The 20,279-nt window shown below is 35.9% G+C and overlaps 1 long non-coding RNA gene across 1 annotated transcript in view; it reads right to left on the bottom strand.

Annotated features, from left to right (window-relative positions):
• Positions 1-20,279, bottom strand: part of LOC309864880 — an 84,652-nt gene that overhangs the window by 4,501 nt on the left and 59,872 nt on the right. Inside the window, exon 3 of the long non-coding RNA XR_014311808.1 lies at positions 2,730-2,761. This is a non-coding gene — a long non-coding RNA (uncharacterized lncRNA). The remainder of the gene's footprint in view (positions 1-2,729; positions 2,762-20,279) is intronic.

The following is a 20,279-nucleotide window of genomic DNA, read 5'->3' as shown; positions in this document are numbered from 1 at the left end:
CAGCACCATTTATTGAAGAGACTGTCTTTTTTCCACTGTGTATTTTTTCCTGCTTTGTTGAAGATTATTTGACCATAGAGTTGAGGGTCCATATCTGGGCTCTCTACTCTGTTCCACTGGTCTATGTGTCTGTTTTTATGCCAGTACCATGCTGTCTTGGTGATCATAGCTTTGTAGTAAAGCTTAAAATCAGGCAACGTGATGCCCCCAGTTTTGTTTTTCTTTTTCAACATTTCCTTAGCAATTCAGGGTCTCTTCTGATTCCATACAAATTTTAGGATTATTTGCTCCAGCTCTTTGAAAAATACCAGTGGAATTTTTATCGGAATGGCATTGAAAGTATAGATTGCTCTAGGCAGTACAGACATTTTAGCAATGTTTGTTCTTCTGATCCAAGAGCATGGAATGGTCTTCCATCTTTTTGTGTCTTCTTCAATTTCTTTCATGAGTGTTCTGTGGTTCCTCGAGTACAGATCCTTTACCTCTTTGGTTAGGTTTATTCCCAGGTATCTTATGGTTCTTGGTGCTATAGTAAATGGAATCAATTCTCTAATTTCTCTTTCTGTATTTTCATTGTTAGTGTGTAAGAAAGCCACTGATTTTTGTACATTGACTTTGTATCCTGCCATGTTACTGAATTGCTATATGAGTTCTAGTAGTTTAGGGGTGGAGTCTTTTGGGTTTTCCATATAAAGTATCATGTCATCTGTAAAGACAGAGACTTTGTCCTTAATCTTAACCACACTTCTGTATAGAGTCTCTTCATGAAAGTCTCTTCATTAAAACCTTCTTAGTAAATTCCATGTCCAGACTGAGATGCATATGAATTCTAATGTCATGAACTGCATAATCTAAATAATCTAGTGTGAAAATAAAGAGAAACACTTGTAAAGAAACACATGAACATGTGGACAGAAGCTTCTTCTGAATAGTATAAATGGTTAACTTCTTTCATGTTTTTTACTTCTTAACATTTTTACAATAAGTAAATTATATGCAATTTGTTATTTCATGTAATTATTATTAAAATTGGCAATACTTCTTTTACAGTAGAGTAACAACTCTAAAAATTAGATGAACATATTTTAAATATACCTCTTCTTTTAAAAGTGACATAAGCTGGCTTTCTTTTGACCTTCAATAGATTTCCAATAGTTCGCTGTTCTTTTATAAAAGATTCCAAGTCCTGGTGTCCAAATCACTTTTTTTAAGATTTTATGTATTTGACAGAGAGAAACACAGCGAGAGAAGGAACACAAGCAAAAGGAGTGGGAGAGGGAGAAGCAAAGCCCTACATGAGGCTCAATTCCAGGACCCTGTGATCATGACCAGAGCCAAAGGCAGACACTTAACAACTGAGCCACCCAAGCACGCCATTACTCACTTTCTTCTTAGGAATATGGAGTGTTTTTTCTGACCAGAAGCATAGGAAGAATAACTAGACACCCTCTACCATTCTATTTTCTTCTGCAGCCAGCCTCCTGGAGACTGTTAGCCTTCCTATGCTCTTTTATGCTGTAAATGGTAGAGGAGGCAGCTCTGGTGAGTGGGATGAAAGGAGATCTACCCCAAGTCCAATGTTTCCTGTAAATGGATGAATTGACCCAAATCATGAGATACAGGTGGCAGGCCCATTTGACTAATGGACCTAAAGCCACAATCTGCATCCTGGCCTCTAGTAGTGACAAAGGCAGTATTTTGCCTGACATAGTTACATGTTTGGTTTATTTCACAATTTATTTAGTAATCATACACATTTGAGAGTTGTTATTTGCTGGTGTTCTCCTCAGAAACTGCAAGACATAGTTCTTTTGCAGTCATATATATATATATATATTATATATATATATATATATATATACACAGTCATATATATATATGAATGATATATATCTTTTACTTAATAGTCAAGCTTTCTGATTGGTTTGAGTTTTGCTATATGTTGTCATAATTTGGATGCCAAAGGACTTCACATCATTCTTAAATAGTCCATCATAACTTCATAGAGAATTCAGAAGGTCAAACAGCAAAAGAGAGAGTGAAGATCATTTGGAGAGCTGGTAACTCTCAAATCTCAAGAGTATGAATTCTGTTATTGAGCTTTATGTAGATGTTCCCTTTCCTCTTATCATTTTACACCTGGATTCCCAAAAATGTTGGCAAAATAAGTATTCTATATTATTTTTCTTAAAACTTTATTTTTTGATATGACTCAGTAATACTTCTTAGGAGTTACATAATCAGGCTACCCTAATATGATAGCTATTTCTTCTAAATACCAAGATAGGAAATTAGAGGCATGACTGCCTTTTTAGCTTCCCATATCTTAAGCATTAGTCATTCAAATAATGTTGAAATCTTTTGTAATAATTGTATTAATTCCACTTGAATATATCTTCATTTCATGAGTCACTGTGCACCCTTATTTTCTTTTTAAATAAAATAATTTTAACGAAATAATTTTGTGTCAATTTAGATTTTATTGTTATTATTAATGCTACATTTTAATGTTACATTCATTATGTGATCTGTTAATAATAATCTACTAAAGTCAGGTCATTAATCTATTTCTTTCAGAGTTCATGATATACTTGCTTGACAATTTGGCAGCAAGTGATCATTTAGTATAAGACATACTTTACACCATACGATGAAGCATGATCATTCAGCTTGTGTGGAATGGATAAAAGATTGTTCATTAATCCCATAAAAGTGTATTGAGTACTTACCATGTGTCAAGCACTGTGCTAGTTACTGGACCCTAAAAGAAAAATTGTACAAATGATATACATGAATTGAGTGATCACATAAATAATTATATAATGATAAATTATGAAAATACAATAAATAAAAATGTATAATACAACCAGGGTTGTCAGTAAAATGTAGGAAAACTTGATAGATAGGATCCTTTTGCCTTAAAGTTAATAGAAATTTTTAACCTCTAAAATTTACTTCTTACCTCTAAGTTGAATTACCATAGGAACTTAAACTTTTTTTTTTTAAGATTTTAATTATTTACTTGACAAACAGAGAAAGACAGTGAGAGAGGGAACACAAGCAGGGGGAGTGGGAGAGGGAGAAGTAGGCTCCCCACTGAGCAGAGCCCAATGTGGGGCTCCTATCCCAGGACGCTGGGATCATGACCTGAGCAGAAGGCAGCCACTTTACTACTTGAGCCACCCAGGCTTTCCAGAACTTACAACTTTTTTAAAGATTTATATATTTTAGAAAGAGAGAGCGTGAGTGAGCGTGGGTGCACACAAGCAGGGGGAGGGGCAGAGAGAAAATCAAGCAAACTCTGTGCTGAGTGCAGAACATGAAGTGGGGATTGATCCCATGACCCTGAGATCATGACCTAAGCTGAAATCAAGAGTTGGAGGCTCAACAAACAGAGCCACCCAGGCACCCTAGAACTTGCAATTTTTATAATCAACTCTTTCATTAAAATTCACCCAAAGACAATTATATGAGAAAAACATTTCTTTCAGTGTTATAGACATTACAATCCAGATAGCAGGACACCTGAACTACATATATAACCCTTCCAAACTCTAAAAGGAACATTAGGAAAGTAGCTTTGCCTCTGTGGGCCCCAGTTGGTCATCGCAAAATGAAGTGTTGCCAAGGTCATCTCAAGGACTACACCAATCTAAATTCTCTGATCTGTAACTTCAGAGAAATAATCCCTATGACTACAGAATAAGTCTGTGCCTGTCATATACAGATTACCTGTCATACAAAAGACACAAGACTGTTGATGGTAAGTGAAAATACAGAAGTGGATCTCTTTAGTCCTTCATTAATATACCACTATGTAGAACTACTACTTGAGATGAAAACAGCAATTGCTTCCTGTTGTGAATATAGCAGTTGATTTTCCTGGTGGATAGGGCACATCTGTTCTTTAATGGAATAAGGGATGACACATACTAAATAATGACTAGAGGCTAAATTAAATAGATTTATATATACATAGTAGCCACCAAGATTTTCCTCTTCCTCCAAACTAGTGTAATACCGGCTATGCATACTTGCAGAAACATTCCATTTCCTTGAAACACTAAGAATATCAGTAACTACCTTTTTAATGTCTTTCTTTTCCACTAGACATAGTATCTTATTCACTTCTGCATTAGTCTTCAATGCATTAACAAATAACCCAAATTTGAGCCTGACAAGAAAAAATCTTTCTTCTTCATGATTTTGTGTTGACTATAGCTTGAGCCAACTGGACTCAACTAGGCTTGACTAAGCATAACCCCAAGTTGTTGAGTTTATGTTTCCTTCACAGGTTTCTCATTCTGGAACCAAGACTAAAGAAACACTGACTTTATGCAGTATGGTTTTATAACAAATGACAATAGTGTAGGAGGAAACAAACAATAAGTTCTTAACTCTTATTAAGAATGGTCACACTGTGTCTTCTGCCTGCATTTCATTGGTCAAAGAAATCACATGGACAAGTGCAGTACCAATGGAATGGGGAAGTATCTCTGCCCACATAATGGGGAGAAGAGGATGAATTAGTGAACAATAATAAAGTCCATGACAACTGCCCTATGCTTCACCACTCAGAACAGCTCATGGCACATAGTAGATGTTTAACTTTTTTGAGGAATTCATAAAATTTGATAATATGTCATTCATTTTCCCCAAATAGTTCATAATCTCTTATCTATCTTTGTAATACAAATACATTTTTCATTTCATGTGATAATAGTACTTTATTTATGCTTTAATTTTCCCCAGATTCATCATTGCCAAGGGAACAATTTGTCACCATATCCCTAGTTTCAAGTTCAGTGACCTTTGTATAGTAAATATTCAATAAGTATTTTTTAGATGAACAAAAAAATAAAGGGATGAATGAGTCCATGAGCCAGATGCTCTATGTTTTTCTTTGCTTCGGTTTATGTTTGTTTTTGAAGAAATTTTTTTGTTGGATTCATTTACAAATATAAAGATAAATTTGACATCTAATAAGTGGTGAAAAAAAAAATTCTTTTCAAGTATCTATTATATCCAAACCTCTGATATACAAGATATATAAGAAACAAGTCTTTTTATTTTTGTTCAGGGTTTGCTATCTGTTTGAGTAGATATACTGTGATTCAAAATAGCTGCAGTAATATATGTGATTACCATCTTAGGAAAACATAAACCCATAGAATTTAGATAAAGGAGATAAGGCCTTGTGAGAATGATTAGGAAAACCTCTTGGACAAAATACAGTGCAATTAAACCTAAGAAAATGAGTAGGATTTTTATAAGTGAATTAGTATTTCGAGAAGAAAGAATATAATAAGTTAAAAAAGCAAAAGATATAACTCAGCAACATCAAGAAAGTCAGAGTTAAGGCTGTGTAGGAAAATAACTAGACATAAGGCTGGAAAAAGAAGTAGAGAATAGATTGTGAATGAAGACATAAAAGGATGAGCTAAGGATTACCAATTTCATTTTGTAAGTACTATAGACCCATTGACATTTTTCACAAGGGAATGTATCACAGTGAATGTTTATTTTTAGGACTATTAATTTGGCAATACTATAGACAACGGTTTTGGGGAGCACTAGCACAAAGGCAATTTACGGAAAAATTTCCATCATCAAGGTATGAGGTAATCACACCTAAATGAAGCTAGATGTCTATAATGTAAGAAAGGACTAATTAGCAAATACAAAGTCAGATGTACTGGGACTAAAACAAAGAGCAATATGGCATAGTTCCATTCATGACCCAGGAATTCAGATTAAAGAACACTGGGGCAAAGGTACTGAAAGAGGGCTGCCTGGGTGGCTCAGTGGGTTAAGCCTCTGCCTTTGGCTCAGGTCGTGATCTCAGGGTCTTGAGATGGAGTCCCGCATCGGCTTTCTGCTGGGCAGGGAGCCTGCTCCTTCCTCTCTCTCTCTCTCTACTTGTCATCTCGCTCTGTCAAAAAAAAAAAAAAAAAAAACTTTAAAAAAAGTACTGAAAGAATATCAAGTTGGGCTAAGACCTCAATCTAAAAATGGAAACAAGGGCAAGGGCAAGGGCTGGGTATTCCTGAGACAGGCATGATTCCTAAGGTATGAACAAATCCAAGAAACTTGGCTCAGGATATGAGCATTATTCACCAGAGTTCAAACTGAATGGGACATCTAGAGTGTGGATTTTAGAAAAGAGAAACTATATGTTCATTTAAAAAAAAAAAAACAGCTAACATTAGACAGAATTTATTAAGTGAATAAATTGAACTAATGTTGACTCTTTTGGCCCAACCTAAAAGGAATTTTTCTCGTTGGGAAGTATGAAAAATTAAAAATGGTGTTTGTGGAAGCCACGGGATTGTAATGTTCACTGTTGTCATGCAGTACAGGTTGAACACAGACATGCACCTGAGCACCAGAACTAGAAGCAGAAGGGACAAGATGATGGTGATTCACTTCAGGGAAGTGAGTCTTACATGGTCCATACTGAAAATTTGTGATTTCTTATCAAATGAAGGATAATTTGCATGGTCTTTGAGAACCAGCCACTTACTCTTCATCAAAGAAAGGAGTGTTTCATATCCTAAATCTTATTCAGATTTTAGAATTTTGAACTTTCTCTTTCTTACTCTAGAAAATTTTTCTATAGTAAGATTTCTAACATGAAGTAGCAAACATACCAATGAGCCTAGATACACAGAGAAGCAAAGAGATAAGTGCTATGGTGGTATGGGGGGGTGGTGATTGGAAAGAAGAAGAAGAGGAGGGGGAGGTAGAAGAGGACTAAGGAGTAGGAGGAGGAAGAAGAAGGTGAAGTAGGAAAAGACAGAGGGGAGAGTTTTTGTATTAGGTTAAACTGAAATCACTAATCAAGATATAATAAAAAGACAATTTGCAAATGTAAAGACTATAAGGTATAGTTCCTTCTTAAAATGACCTTTTAAAAATATTTTTATTATTTATGGATTATTATATTGCCATGTAGAATATTATCAAGTGATGAATTTTTTCAACTGTGAATATATTCATTTGTATGATTCATATCCCCAATATACAGAAGCCCGACTTGTATGTCACTGAGGGGAGATTTTAGAGGTAGCACTATGCCTTTGCTCCTTGAAAACTTGTCAGAAGATACTGAAAATAATCATGTATGCTCTACTTCCTTCTGGGTACTAGGATACCAAATATAAGATTTCTTCTTGCTAACTGAAATGCTTCAGTGTATAAGATCTAATGATACAAGATTTAGTGCCAAGATAAACCATTTATTATTAATTGTTCACGGAACTACCAAAAAAGCAAAATGCTATAGGTTTCAAATATGTAGGTATCCACCAGATGTTTAATGAAAATGAAATCAGCACAGTACATCTGTGGTCATCATCAACACATCCTTCTATCCGAATTGAAATTCTCACTCACCTCTCATTCTCCACACCTACCCAAACTCCAAAACTCTTTTTACTTGTAATAAGGTTTACCATTTGGACTATTTCTGTCAAGATTCTTAAGTCTATCAATCTCTTCCACTTTGATCTCTCTTTTGGTTTTGTTTTCCCAAACATGAGAAATAGCAGTCATGCATAAGAAAGAAATTCAGGAAATACACCAATTTCAAGATTGAATTGTTGTTTTCTTTCCTCCACCCCAACCTTAAAGCTAGCCAGCAGCATTATTGCTTCACAAATAGGAGTTCAACAGAAAAAACATACTGATAATGATTGTAAATCAATGGAGAAAAATCTAACAAACTCCACCCAGTTGAAACTGTGATCTCCTAAAATGGTCATCTGAGTCAGAATCTCTTTTGGAATTTATTAAAAATACAGATTCTTTGGGATCTACTCCCACTGAGATTCTGATTCAGTAGTTCTGGCGAAAGGCCAAAAAATATACTTTTTTAACATGCTGCCCAGATGAACCAGATGTATGGACTTACACATTACAATTATTATTCTAGAAATAGAAAGAATCGATACTTTTTAGTCCTAATTTGACTAACAGACTAATTGATAGCCGAATTGATAGTGATGGAGACATAGTTTATAAAGATCCAGGGTAATCATAAAACTCACAGTACCTGAGAGAACAACACAAGACCAAAATTAGAGCTTAGACATTAGGACCTCAAATTTCTGAAAATTAAGAGAAAAAAATAGATTGGATCTTAGGAACTAAACAAACACATTTCTTTCAGGTTGCTGCCATGTACACTTAAATATGATAGGTCCTACACATTGCCATTTTTAGCCCTTCGCTGCATACTTTTCCAGTCCTTTCACTATTTTTACCACTTACCACTTTACCATCTCTTTCAAACCCAATTCCTTGGTCATCCTTCCCTCCATGTCTATAAGACTTTACTAGTTTCACTGTCTAAATTCCAGTCCCAGAGTCCTTCATTCCACCCAGCCTATTGTCAACACCTTCAAGTACATGTCACTGTTGCCTACACTACTTGTTTTATTAAATTCCTGAACTAAGATGAACCCAATCCTGGCATCTAATTCTCTGCCTCCTTTGATCATGACTGAACAAAAACTACAAAAAATAGCTAATGCTATTACAATATGACTTTTCCCCTCAGCTGGTCTTTTAACCTCACAACAATCTTTTTGTTTATTTCTAGTCAGTTCTGACTCTCTTTTCTCACAGTAGCTACACTAAATCTTCACCAATTTGCTTCATGGCTCTATTAATTTTCTCAATACAAACAATAAAGTCCATCACACACAAGCTACTTTAACTTTCCATTGCACTACACGTAAATGCCCATGTCTCTACCAAATACTTTTATCTGTATCTGTATCTTTTATCTGTATCTACATCTGCACTCATCCTTTCCCTATTTCCTCTTATCCCAGAAAAATAAGTGCTTCTAAACAGAGCTAACATACTGATCCCAACTTCTCCAAAATTCTGTGTCATTAATTTTACCTTTTTAAATTCTGTAGCCACCTCTCTTTCTTCACTGCCCCTTCTTCATCATAGTTTCATGACTCTCCCATATTTTAAAAATGCTTACCAAATTCTCATTCTCCCTTAAATCAACCCTTCCTCATTCCCTTAATTTATGTTGGAAACTCATAAAACAAAGGCTTAAGCTCTCTATTCATTCTTTAGGTCTCTATATTCCACCTCACTACTCCCATCTTTGTACTCAAGCTGGTATTGCTAACATCATCAATGAACTCCTCATTTATAAATCTAGAAAATGGTGTTCATTATTTATCTTAAATTAACTCTGGCATTGACATGCTGTGCTCTGTGTTCTCTTCCTTTTGACTCTATGGCAGGCATCTCCCGGTTTTCCTTTCACTTGGCTGCCTCTTTCTTAGAGTTGTGGGCATGGGCTTTAGAATCAAACTGTTTCCAATACTTACCAACTATGTGACCTCTCTGACCCTAGCTCCCTTCTCATATATAAGGGAGATGTTAATAATATAAATTTCATAAGGTGGTTGCAAGAAATATATGGCAAAATATGCTATAAATGTTTCACAACCCAATGTCTGATGAATAGCAATGTGGTGCCGTAACTGGTAGACAGTGTGGTGTTAATCCATATGTTGTTTAGTTGTTACTATTATTATCATAACTATTCCTTACATCAAAATTTTTCCAAGTGAATCCTTTTTTGTGTTTGTTAGAATATACATTTCTGGGCCTCACCCCAAACCTAACAAATTAGAATTTTTGGAATAGATCCCAGTAATATGTATTTTAAGAATTTCTTTGGGTGACTATTCTGTTCATTGAAGTTGGAATTTCTTTGGGTGACTATTCTGTTCATTGAAGTTGTCTTATCTCCTTCTTTTAGTGGGGACCTTAGTGTCAGACAGATCTGAGATCAAGTTTAAGGATAAAGACTTGAGCAAATTATTTCTTTCTTACTTTTAGTTTTCATGTCTATAAATGTGGCTTAGTATCATCAACTACACAGGTTTTGTTGAGAAGAGAAAATTTGATTGTATGTATAAATGGTCTAGCACAATATTGTTAATATAGACCATTCAACATATATTTATAATACACCCCATTTTCATCTTCAGACAAAGGTGGAAATAGTATGAATGCGACATTGAAAGCAAATCTTCTCCCACCCTGTGTACCGATCCCCAAGATGTATCTGTGTACATCTTCTCTAAAGATAGAGTTTTAGTTGCCTTATTTACTGAGAAGTCTAGTAAGAATAACAGTAAATTAGAAGGCAATAGAGCAGGGAAAAACTGTAAGTATGGCAGTAACTTAGAACCAATAGACCAGGAAAAACAGAATGAAGTTAGAGTGTCAGATATTACAAAATAAATTTAAAGTAGAAACTAGGTCATTTGTCAGCTAGGTCCCACCTAACAATGGATATTGTTCATGTGTTGAAAATCTCCAGCACAATCAGCATTATGCTTGCTCATGTAGCAAACCCAAAGAGTCTCAGATTTGACCTCTCCCACAAAGACTTTATATCCAATTGGGTTAAAAGACTAAAACACATGAAAAATAAGATACAAATTTAAGCCATATTTTTCTTTAAATTAAAATATAATCAGCACATACCATGTGTAATGTTACACTATTTACTAGAGGTGATTCAGTTGCTTAAATATCTTATAAAAAAAGATATCTTAAATATCTTATAGTCAATAATCTGTATAGATAAAATAAGGTAACCCAGAAAGTGGATTAATATGCAAATAACCCATCTCAAATTTCCATATTGGAATTTTTATAGTATCACAATTTTAAATTCTCTCCCAGTTTCATTCTGGGTTTGGGGGGAGGTCTTTGTATGATTAAGTACTAAAGTAAGTATATTAATTTCTCCTTTCAGTTGTGAAAGAGAAGAAATATTGCCAAAATAATCATGGAGTTCTCCATGGGGAAATTGGGAACAGGGATGGGACCAGAAATAAGGCTTGGATAGCTGAAAAGAAGACAAGATGGCACTCAAGCCAAGGAAACATCAGCAAAGTCTTAGGGGTTAGGATGAATATGGCATGTCCGTGGAATACCAAGAAGGCCAGTAGTACGTGAGCAGCTACCTAAAGTCATGTTATACAGAGAGGATATGAGTAAACATGGGAGAGACTCAAAAGCCTGTTGGTCATGTTCATTCCCTCAACAACTAGCCACTGGCAATTCACATAGTCAAAGCCAAATGCTACGCATTGCAGGAAATAAAATTGAATGAGACATAGTACACTGCTCTCAATGCCCCTGAAAAATTAGGACATAAGATAATGACAAAAATAATTATAATCACAGCAGAATATAAATGCTACCAGCTATAGATCCATGATATTACTATGAGAGGAAGTAGGTAGATTATGAATAGCAGTAACTCATGATATCGAATGGGACCTTGAAGGATAGGGGTTATGTAGGTAAAGGCAAGAAGAGAGGCCTCCTGGGAGGAAAATAGTATGAGCAGAGGCTGCCCATTTCAACAAGCTTGCCCACTGTGTGCCAGGTCCTGGATTAATACTGGGGTATAAAGAAGTTTTATAACCTCTGCTCTTAATTGCGTAACAGGCAAACAGAGCACTCGTTCTCGGGGACATTTGGGGAGTTCCATTCAGGCAAAGCATTTATACATGAGGAAGTAATAGAATGAAGCTGGCAAGATAAATTGAACCAATATATTAATGAAAGCCTTAAAAGCCAGGTTATGGGTTCAGTAGAAATCTGTTGCTATCATTTTTACCAGGGGAGGGAAATTATGAGAATTGTATTTGGGGCAATCTAAGCTGGGAGGAATATATAGAATAGATTTTAAAGAAAGAGACTTTAGAACTAGGAGGTTATTATTACACTAATAAAGTATGGAGAGATAATAGCCTGGGATAGCTGGTGACAGCAGAGAATACCAAGAACATGGTAATGCTCTACTCATTTGCTAAGAGCTTAATGAATCATCTCCCTCAGTCCTCACAATATCCCTATGTTACGGGTACTGTTATTACTCCCTATTGACAGATAACTAAATTGAGCACAAAGACATCAAGGAACATGCCCATGTTCCACAACGACTCAATGATGAAGCTTAGGCAGTCTTTAGAAACTCTACTTTTTAACCATTGACTATGGTGTAAAAAAACAGATACACATTTTTGAACTTCCATGTCTAAGTAAGAAAAATTAAAAAAAAAAAAAGTTCAATTAACAAATACAAGGAGGTTTAAATACTTTTTTCATTTAAAAACTTCACCAGCTAAGGGGCACCTGTGTGGCTAAGTGGGTCAAGCCTCAGGTCATGATCTCAGGGTCCTGGGATCAAGCCCCACATCGGGTTCTCTGCTCAGCAGGGAGCCTGCTTCCCCCCACCCCCGCCTCTCTGTCTACTTGTGATCTTTCTCTCTGTGTCAAATAAATAAATAAAATCTTAAAAAACAAAAAAACAAACAAACAAAAAAAAATCCTTCACCAGCTAAAAAAAAAAGCTGTATCATTCCTTTCCTAAATCACACTCACTGAAAGGTTTAGGGGTTTTCAAATTCAATAATAGAATTTTAACAGCAGAATTTATCTCAGAGAGTATTTATTATAAACTCAGAACTTTATAGGAGAAGTACTTGAGACCAAGATTAAGGGAATTGACCAAAGTCAAAAAGCTAGCTAGGAATCGGGGCAGGAGTCAAATTAAAACCCATACCTCCTGTTTCTGGTCTACCATAATACAGTACCCTGATTTTATCATATAGAAAAGGGTATACTCTTCTATTATGGTTTTCATAGCAAATATAAGGAAGATCCCAGCACAGACTCATAAAGAGAGAGTAGTTTTGACTATACATTTTAGAAGTATATATAGTTGATTGCATAACTACTCACTCAAAATCACAGCAGTAAGTGTATTAATAATTTTAAAATATTATTGATTTATTTATTTGACAGAAAGAGAGATCACAAGTAGGCAGACAGGCAGGCAGAGATGGGGGGCAGAGTGGGGAGCAGGCTCTCCACAGAACAGAAAGCCTGATGCGGGGCTCGACCCCAGGATCCTGAGACCATGACCTGAGCGAAAGGCAGAGGCTTAACCCACTGAGCCACCCAGATGTCACTAGTGTATTAATAATTAAAACCATTTTTATTTTAACGGTCTTAACAGATAAATTTATCTGCAACAGTGGATTTGTAGGCAGTGATGTCAAGTAAGTCCACTTCTTTATTATAACAAATCTTCATAAGCAAATAAATAAAAATCCATATACTACTTATTACCTCACAATGATAAATGTCAGGGGTTTTTTTGGCAGAGTGAGAAGGTGGAGGGGGCACCAAAAAATGTTCAAATTTGAAATGCATTGCTGTCTTGAGTGTACATCTTTCCAGAACTCTGACTTTTTTTTTTTTTTTTTTTTTTGGCTCATTACCAGGTATTTCCCTTTGCAGCACCAGAGTCGAGCATTGATAGTAAAAGCATGGCCAGACCAATTTGCTCTCATCTATTTTGAGCCATTACCAGACTCAGAGAAAAAGAACAAAAGGAAGCATATCCTTTTTATGTCTTTTTAAATTGAGTGATCTTCCATGAAACATCTTCATACTATTAAGTATGTTAGAGAATGTCCTACATTGATGTAGGACCAAAATACCTTTGAGAACTCCGTAGGTTCAGGGCTAATGGAATGTGCCAAGAGGGCTATCGCACAAGCAGAGAGACCACACTGGGCAGCTCAGAGAGTAATGGTGTAGGGTTCTCTGTCAGGAACAAGACAAGTCCAAATAATAACTAAAAATAGTCTGTCAGTTATTTCCCCGTGGCCTTCCCTAGCCACAGTTTAGAAAAATAAAAATGAAAGGAATTTGAAGTAAGAAGAAAATATAAACCAGGCAGGTTGTAAAGGAAAGCTTTTTTCACTTCAGATTCACTGGATGAGTAACTGATTAAAGATGAACGCATAAATACCGGAGTTCATATCACTGGCTAGAAGAAGAAAGAAGGGCGTAAAACCATACATCCGAGTGGGGTGGAACGAAGCGGACAAAAAAACGAGAAGAGCAAATAAAATGTAAAGAGCAAAAGAAAGAGAGTAGAAAGAAAAATGAAAAATTAAGCCGACAGGAAGGAACATATGAAATGCAGCTGTGATGCTCATTTGTTCTTTTAAAATGTAAATTACTTGTGATTTTGAAGTCAAGGTCTTGATATTTTCCTGTGGAAATATAGCCATGTACACTTAAATAGTCTCTTCTACAAAAGAGAGAAAATTAGGAGAGATCATGTAATTTTACTGCAAGGAATTAAAAAATAGTCCTAAAAACCTAAAGGCATCTCAGTGTAAGTTGTCCGCAATAGACAACAGCTTTAAAAACCTCCAGATTTCCTAGCCTGATGTAGGCACAAAGAGAGCCAGGGACTTGGTTGCCTGGCAACCGCGCTCTTCACAGGCAGCTGGAGTAAAAGGAACCGCCTGGTGCCAAATGGCCTTTCACCTGCTTCGTTAAAGGGAAATCAAAGTGAAAGCGTTACTTCGCAAGGGCCAAAGCTCCCCTTGAGAAACACAGGCAGGAGAACCCCTCCTCTAGCTTCATTTTGTTTGGGGAATCATTTGAAGGGAGTTTTCTAATGCCTCAGTAATCCGGAGTGCGTTCTGTCTCCTTGCCCTCTCCTCTGGGTACCACCCTGCACATGACAGGCTGTAAGCTTGGTATTCTGACATTGTATACGAGGCAAAGCCATCGTTTTAAACTTTTCACTCCAAACTGATAGTTAAACTCTGAAAACCAAGCAAAAGGCTTATAACTCTTTTAGGGACAACCTTTCAGGAACATCTCCCCAGTTTTTCATTGGATTTGCTTCCTGATAAATACTAGGACTGATAAAATTTATTCACGATGAAAAGAAACTAGGAAATAATTACAAAAGTATTTTGTGTTTACATAAACACCTGGTGAATGAATTTAGTTTAGGAATCTAGTTGGCTGGCTATTTGAGTGGAAATGTGAAAAGTGCCTAGAGGTGATTTCTTATAAAGAGTACAGAGAGCTCCTCCCAAAAGAACTCATACAGCCCATTCCTAAAATGTAAATTATTCTATTTTTTAAATTTATTTATTTGAGAGAGAGAGAGAGGAGGAGGAGGAGCAGGGGAAGGGGCAGAGAGAGAGGGAGAAAGAGACAAGCAGACTCCTTGCCTAGCGGGGAGCCCAGTGTAGGGCTCCATCCCAGGACCCCAAGATCATGACCTGAACTGAAGCTGGGCACTTCATTGACTGAGCCATCCAGGCATTCCTAAAATATAAAGTATTCAAATACAAACCTTTGTCTGTGGAAATTTTAGATTTTGCTAGAAAATGCAGTTTTTTAATGGCAAAACTTACAGCTTAATGAGTAACTCCCACTTAGTCCAGCTAAATGAGTAACTCCCATTTAGTCCAGTTCTTTTACAATCCAATGGGAAAATGGGAGTGGAAATTGGGCAGTAAGCTGCACAGCAGTCAGAAATAAAGCACTGGAGAAAGCTGTGGATTCTGGTCTTCACCCCAGCCACCCAGCACTGGCACCTCACCGGCATTCTAACTTGAGTAGCACACACGTGAGTAATGTACTTAGTTTGCATTTAGATTTTTTTCTCCAGGTAACTTCTGAATAAAAAACATAAAACATAATGTTAAACTTTTCAGGTTACCCAAAGTATATGTATTTATTTCAGTTTTATTCACTATCAGTATGAAGTATAATTACTTTTTATACCTTTTATAGCACTTATTCACTCTTATTCTTTTATTTTACTGTACTTTACAAAAACACGCTTTTTATGTTCAAAATTGTGTGTATGTACCTATATTCCATAATCCACCTCCAGAGTTGAGGAGGGAATGTATTTTTATTCTCCACATGACTTCTCAAGGCAGTCTTCTGTGATTGTCAGTGGCTATAGAATCACCCAGAAGACTTTGGTCAATGAAGGTGAAGAGGTGTCAAGCAGCCAAAAAGAAACAGAGAAGAGCTTATAAGCACTCCAGGTACTTCTCCCAGAGGTCAAATCAATTACTAAACACCTGGGTGAAAGTAGAAAGGAGTGTAATTTCTCTCCAAGCTGAAGCTACATCTGACCCAAAGTATACGGCTTTCACCTTCTCAGCAGTGACTATAGGAATATTAGCTGACATTATTCCTCGTATAATCTTGGGTTCAAAGTAAAAACTCCTAGAGAATGTATTATGTGAGAAAATATGGTATATTTGGTTGATCAATGATTCTTAAGTAATTAAATATTTAAGCAGAAGACTATTTTCTCTTCCAGGATGCCTGAAGTGTTTCTGCAATAATCAAATATTAAATAGCTTTTTTAAAATAGTCTTCATTTACACAGTTAAAATGGAAGGTGATTTTGTTTTCCTTTATTTTAAAAACCTGGCACCCTAATTCCTTCTAGGAAAAGCAATTTAAGGTAGAAGGTAACACCCTGAGGCCATAGGTGAGCTCACAGTTTCTTAAACTTGACTACATGTTAGGAGGGAACTTTTTAAAAAATGCTGATTCCTTCCCTCCACACCTGCCTCCCCATCAAGTCTATAATCTTGATTCCACATCCAAATCAATTCTATATGAAATAACATCAATATGTGCCCATAAACTTCTAAGTTATCTTAGATTTAAAAGTTTAAAAGGTGTCATTTTCTGGGAGATGGACTTTAGGAGATTAATTACACTATTGCAGAAAAAATGAGCACAGTGTTTAATGTTACTCATGCCTAATTGCTTGCCTGACACCAGTGTCTTTCTAGTCATGTGCTCATGTAGCCTTCACTTCTAATGCTGAATCTTAATGTTAATGTCCTAAAAAAAAGTTCAAGAAGCATTTAATGATAAAAAAAAAAGTTCTAAATTATATAGAAGTGTAAATAGTATAGCAAATGTTAGCTATTACTGTTAGTATCTGTTCAGGCCACACTTCAGTAGTGGAAAGCCATATCAGCTACTGTAACCATACAACTTCAGGTACACACACAGTTTACTTTATAGGAAAAAAATATGCTGAGCAATTTTTTCCATAAGACCATATACATATTTTTCTTTAAGGTGTAATATTATTTTCTGATAGAATTTTTAGGGTGCCTGTAATATTATGCTATCTCATGATAGAATGATCTGTTTTTAATAATTCTCTACCTCTAACATTACTGATGAAAACAGTGATATGTGTACAAGAATTAGGATACGCCTTTTGTCATTTGCCACCACACACCATTTACAATAATCTGTAAATTTCATGAATCTATACCTAAAAATAGAATAAATTCTAAACCATTGTATGTCACATATATTCACCTGACTTATAGCTTCAAGCTGAGAAATTGGTGCTATGGCTACCTAGAAATGAGAGATAAACTGGATTTTTATAACTGAAGTTCTGTTTATTGGCAACAAACTATCCTTCTGACCTTTGTCCTTGAGTCCTAGAACTGTTAGGGTTCCTGATTTCAAGAAAGAAAATCAGTTCTAATTTAAGCAGAAGTGGGCCTTACTAGAAGGAGGTAGGACATTAAGAATTGTTAAGAAAACTGGATATCAGGCTCTCAAATCAGGCAAGAACCAGACAGGCAGAAAAGCATCAGATGAGGGTGTCACTCTGCAAAACCAGTCTGGTCAGAAAGTCCATTAGCTCCACTGCCCTCACAACTGTCCACTGCTGCTATCACTGGGAATTACTGGAGAAACCACTGGGTACCACTGTAGTTACTGTTGTTCATTACAACTAGTACTATATTCGAAATTGTCCCTCCATCTTCATGTTGACTACTTTGGAGTCAACATACCTGGCAGAAGAATTCAATCCACTGAGCTAATATCACCTACTCATATACCTTAAATCCCAGGGGCAGAGGGAAGGAAAGAAAGTTTGGTCTCCTTTGGCTACTATAATGGGAGCTGGGGCTCTGCATCCAACCAAGATTTTAGGAATAGAATATTTCTTAAAATACAAAAGGGGTTTGGAAGACGGACAGCTGAAAAAGGAGGAAGCATCTTTCTACCGTATTTCCCAAGGACTACTCATATGAACACAATCATAACTCTATCGTAATAGAGGTTGATGTAGAGGGGAGCATAGATTCCAGGGTAATGAATTTATAGAATCAATTTCAAAAATGGAGCACAGACAAAATGAACATTAGCTAATTTTGGATGACTGGCTCTGGGATTAAGTACAAGTTTTGTGTTACAACTTGGTAACTATGGCCAACATAGGCCATGAAAGCAAATACCAGGAGCCTTACACAGAAGGAAAAAATATAGTCACCAACATGGTATGGGTACCATTTAATGGGTAAATGATTTGATGGCTGAATATTGGACAGCATTTCTGATGAATAATGGTAAATACACTATATCTATATCTATATACACACAAATATGTCAATATTTGTAAAGCAATGGTTAGGTGAAATTTCATAGTTTTAAGTGATTATATTATAATAAGTAAGATTTGAAATCATATACTTAAGAGCCCATGATAGGAATCCAGCAAAATATGAGCAAATGAAAACAAAGGCAAGTAGAACAAAGAAAATAAAGAAGATAAGAGGATACTATAAAATAAAAAAAACATTAATTTACAAAACTACAAGTTGGTTCCTTGAAAATACCCATCAATGTAGCTCATCTTTTTAAGAGAATATAAAATAAGACAAAACCATCTCAATAGCTGAAGAAAATATTTTACAAAAGTCAATACTTAGCGATATTAATAAATGGAACTAACAAATAACAAGGGAAATACATAATAAGCATTTGGAAAAGTGCTTAATATCGTAAGTTACCAAGCAAATTCAAGTTAAAATCACAATGAGATAGTACTACACGTTCACTAGAATAATCAAAATTTAAAAGAGTGAACGTATTAAATGTTGACAAGGATATAGAGGAACTGGAACTCTCATACACTGTGGTGAGAACGCAGAAGGATGATATCACTGCAGAAAAGAGTCTGGCCGTTGCATGTCAAATGAAACATATCCTTACCACATGACCCAGCAATTCCACTCCTACATATTTACTGAGAGAAATGAAAAAAAAAATATATATATATATATATATTGGGGCGCCTGGGTGGCTCAGCGGGTTAAAGCCTCTGCCTTCGGCTCAGGTCATGATCTCAGGATCCTGGGATCGAGCCCCACATAGGGCTCTCTGCTCAGCGGGGAGCCTGTTTCCTCCTCTCTCTCTGCCTGCCTCTCTGCCTACTTGTGATCTGTCTGTCAAATAAATAAAATCTTTAAAAAAAAAAAAAAAAAATATATATATATATATATATATATATATATATATAATCTCCACACAAAGACTTGTACATAATGTTCATACAGCTTTATTCATAACAGCCTAACACTGGGAACAACTCAATTGTCCATCAGTAAAAGAAGGGATAAATGGTATTTTATATAATGGTACACTACTGAGCAATAAAAAGGTATGATTTACTGATACATGCAACGTGTGAATCTCAAAAACATTTTACTTAACAAAAGAGGCAAAAAGGAGTTAGATATATCTATATATATCTATAGATATAGATATAGATATAGATATAGATATAGATATAGATAGATATTACAATGATGCAAAGCTTTTAAAAAGGCAAAAGCCAATCCAAGGTGAAAAAATCAGAAGAGTAGTTTTTTTGGAATTTGAGAGGGTTCATTAACTAAGAAGAGGAATCAGAGAATTTTTTTTTTTTTAAAGATTTTATTTATTTATTTGAAAGACGGAGATCACAAGTAGGCAGAGAGGCAGGCAGAGAGAGAGAGAGAGGGAAGCAGGCTTCCTGCGGAGCAGGGAGCCCGATGCGGGGCTCGATCCCAGGACCCTGAGATCATGACCCGAGCCAAAGGCAGCAGCCCAAACCACTGAGCCACCCAGGCGCCCCCAGAGAATTTTTTTGTAAAGAATATATTATATCTCTTGTTATGGATATGGTTAAATGGGTATATTATTTTTTCAGATGTCATTGAATTGTGTCTTTATGATTTATATATGTCATTTTGTATGATTTTTACCTCAAAAAGGAAACTTAACAAATGTTAAACTCTAATAGGTAGGTTTGTTTTGCAGCTTACCAATTCTGAAATTCTCTTTTGTGTGTTCTAGGTTTAGCAAGTGAATAAATATACTGAAGCTAACTGGAAGAAGTTTTCACACACACACACACACACACACACACACACACGTTTTCTATCCCCTGAGAAGGCATAGGAGCAAAGACACCAATAGCGATGGCATACCTACTTTCCAGTAGATTCTAAATTTATTCTCCACTAAGTGGAACCAGGATTCCTAGGAGAAACAGATGATACCAACACTAA

Source organism: Mustela nivalis (assembly GCF_964662115.1).
Source record: "Mustela nivalis genome assembly, chromosome: 5".
Taxonomy (NCBI): Eukaryota; Metazoa; Chordata; class Mammalia; order Carnivora; family Mustelidae; genus Mustela; species Mustela nivalis.
The sequence above is the reverse complement of the archived record's forward strand: the minus strand, read 5'-3'. Positions and strand labels throughout refer to the sequence as shown.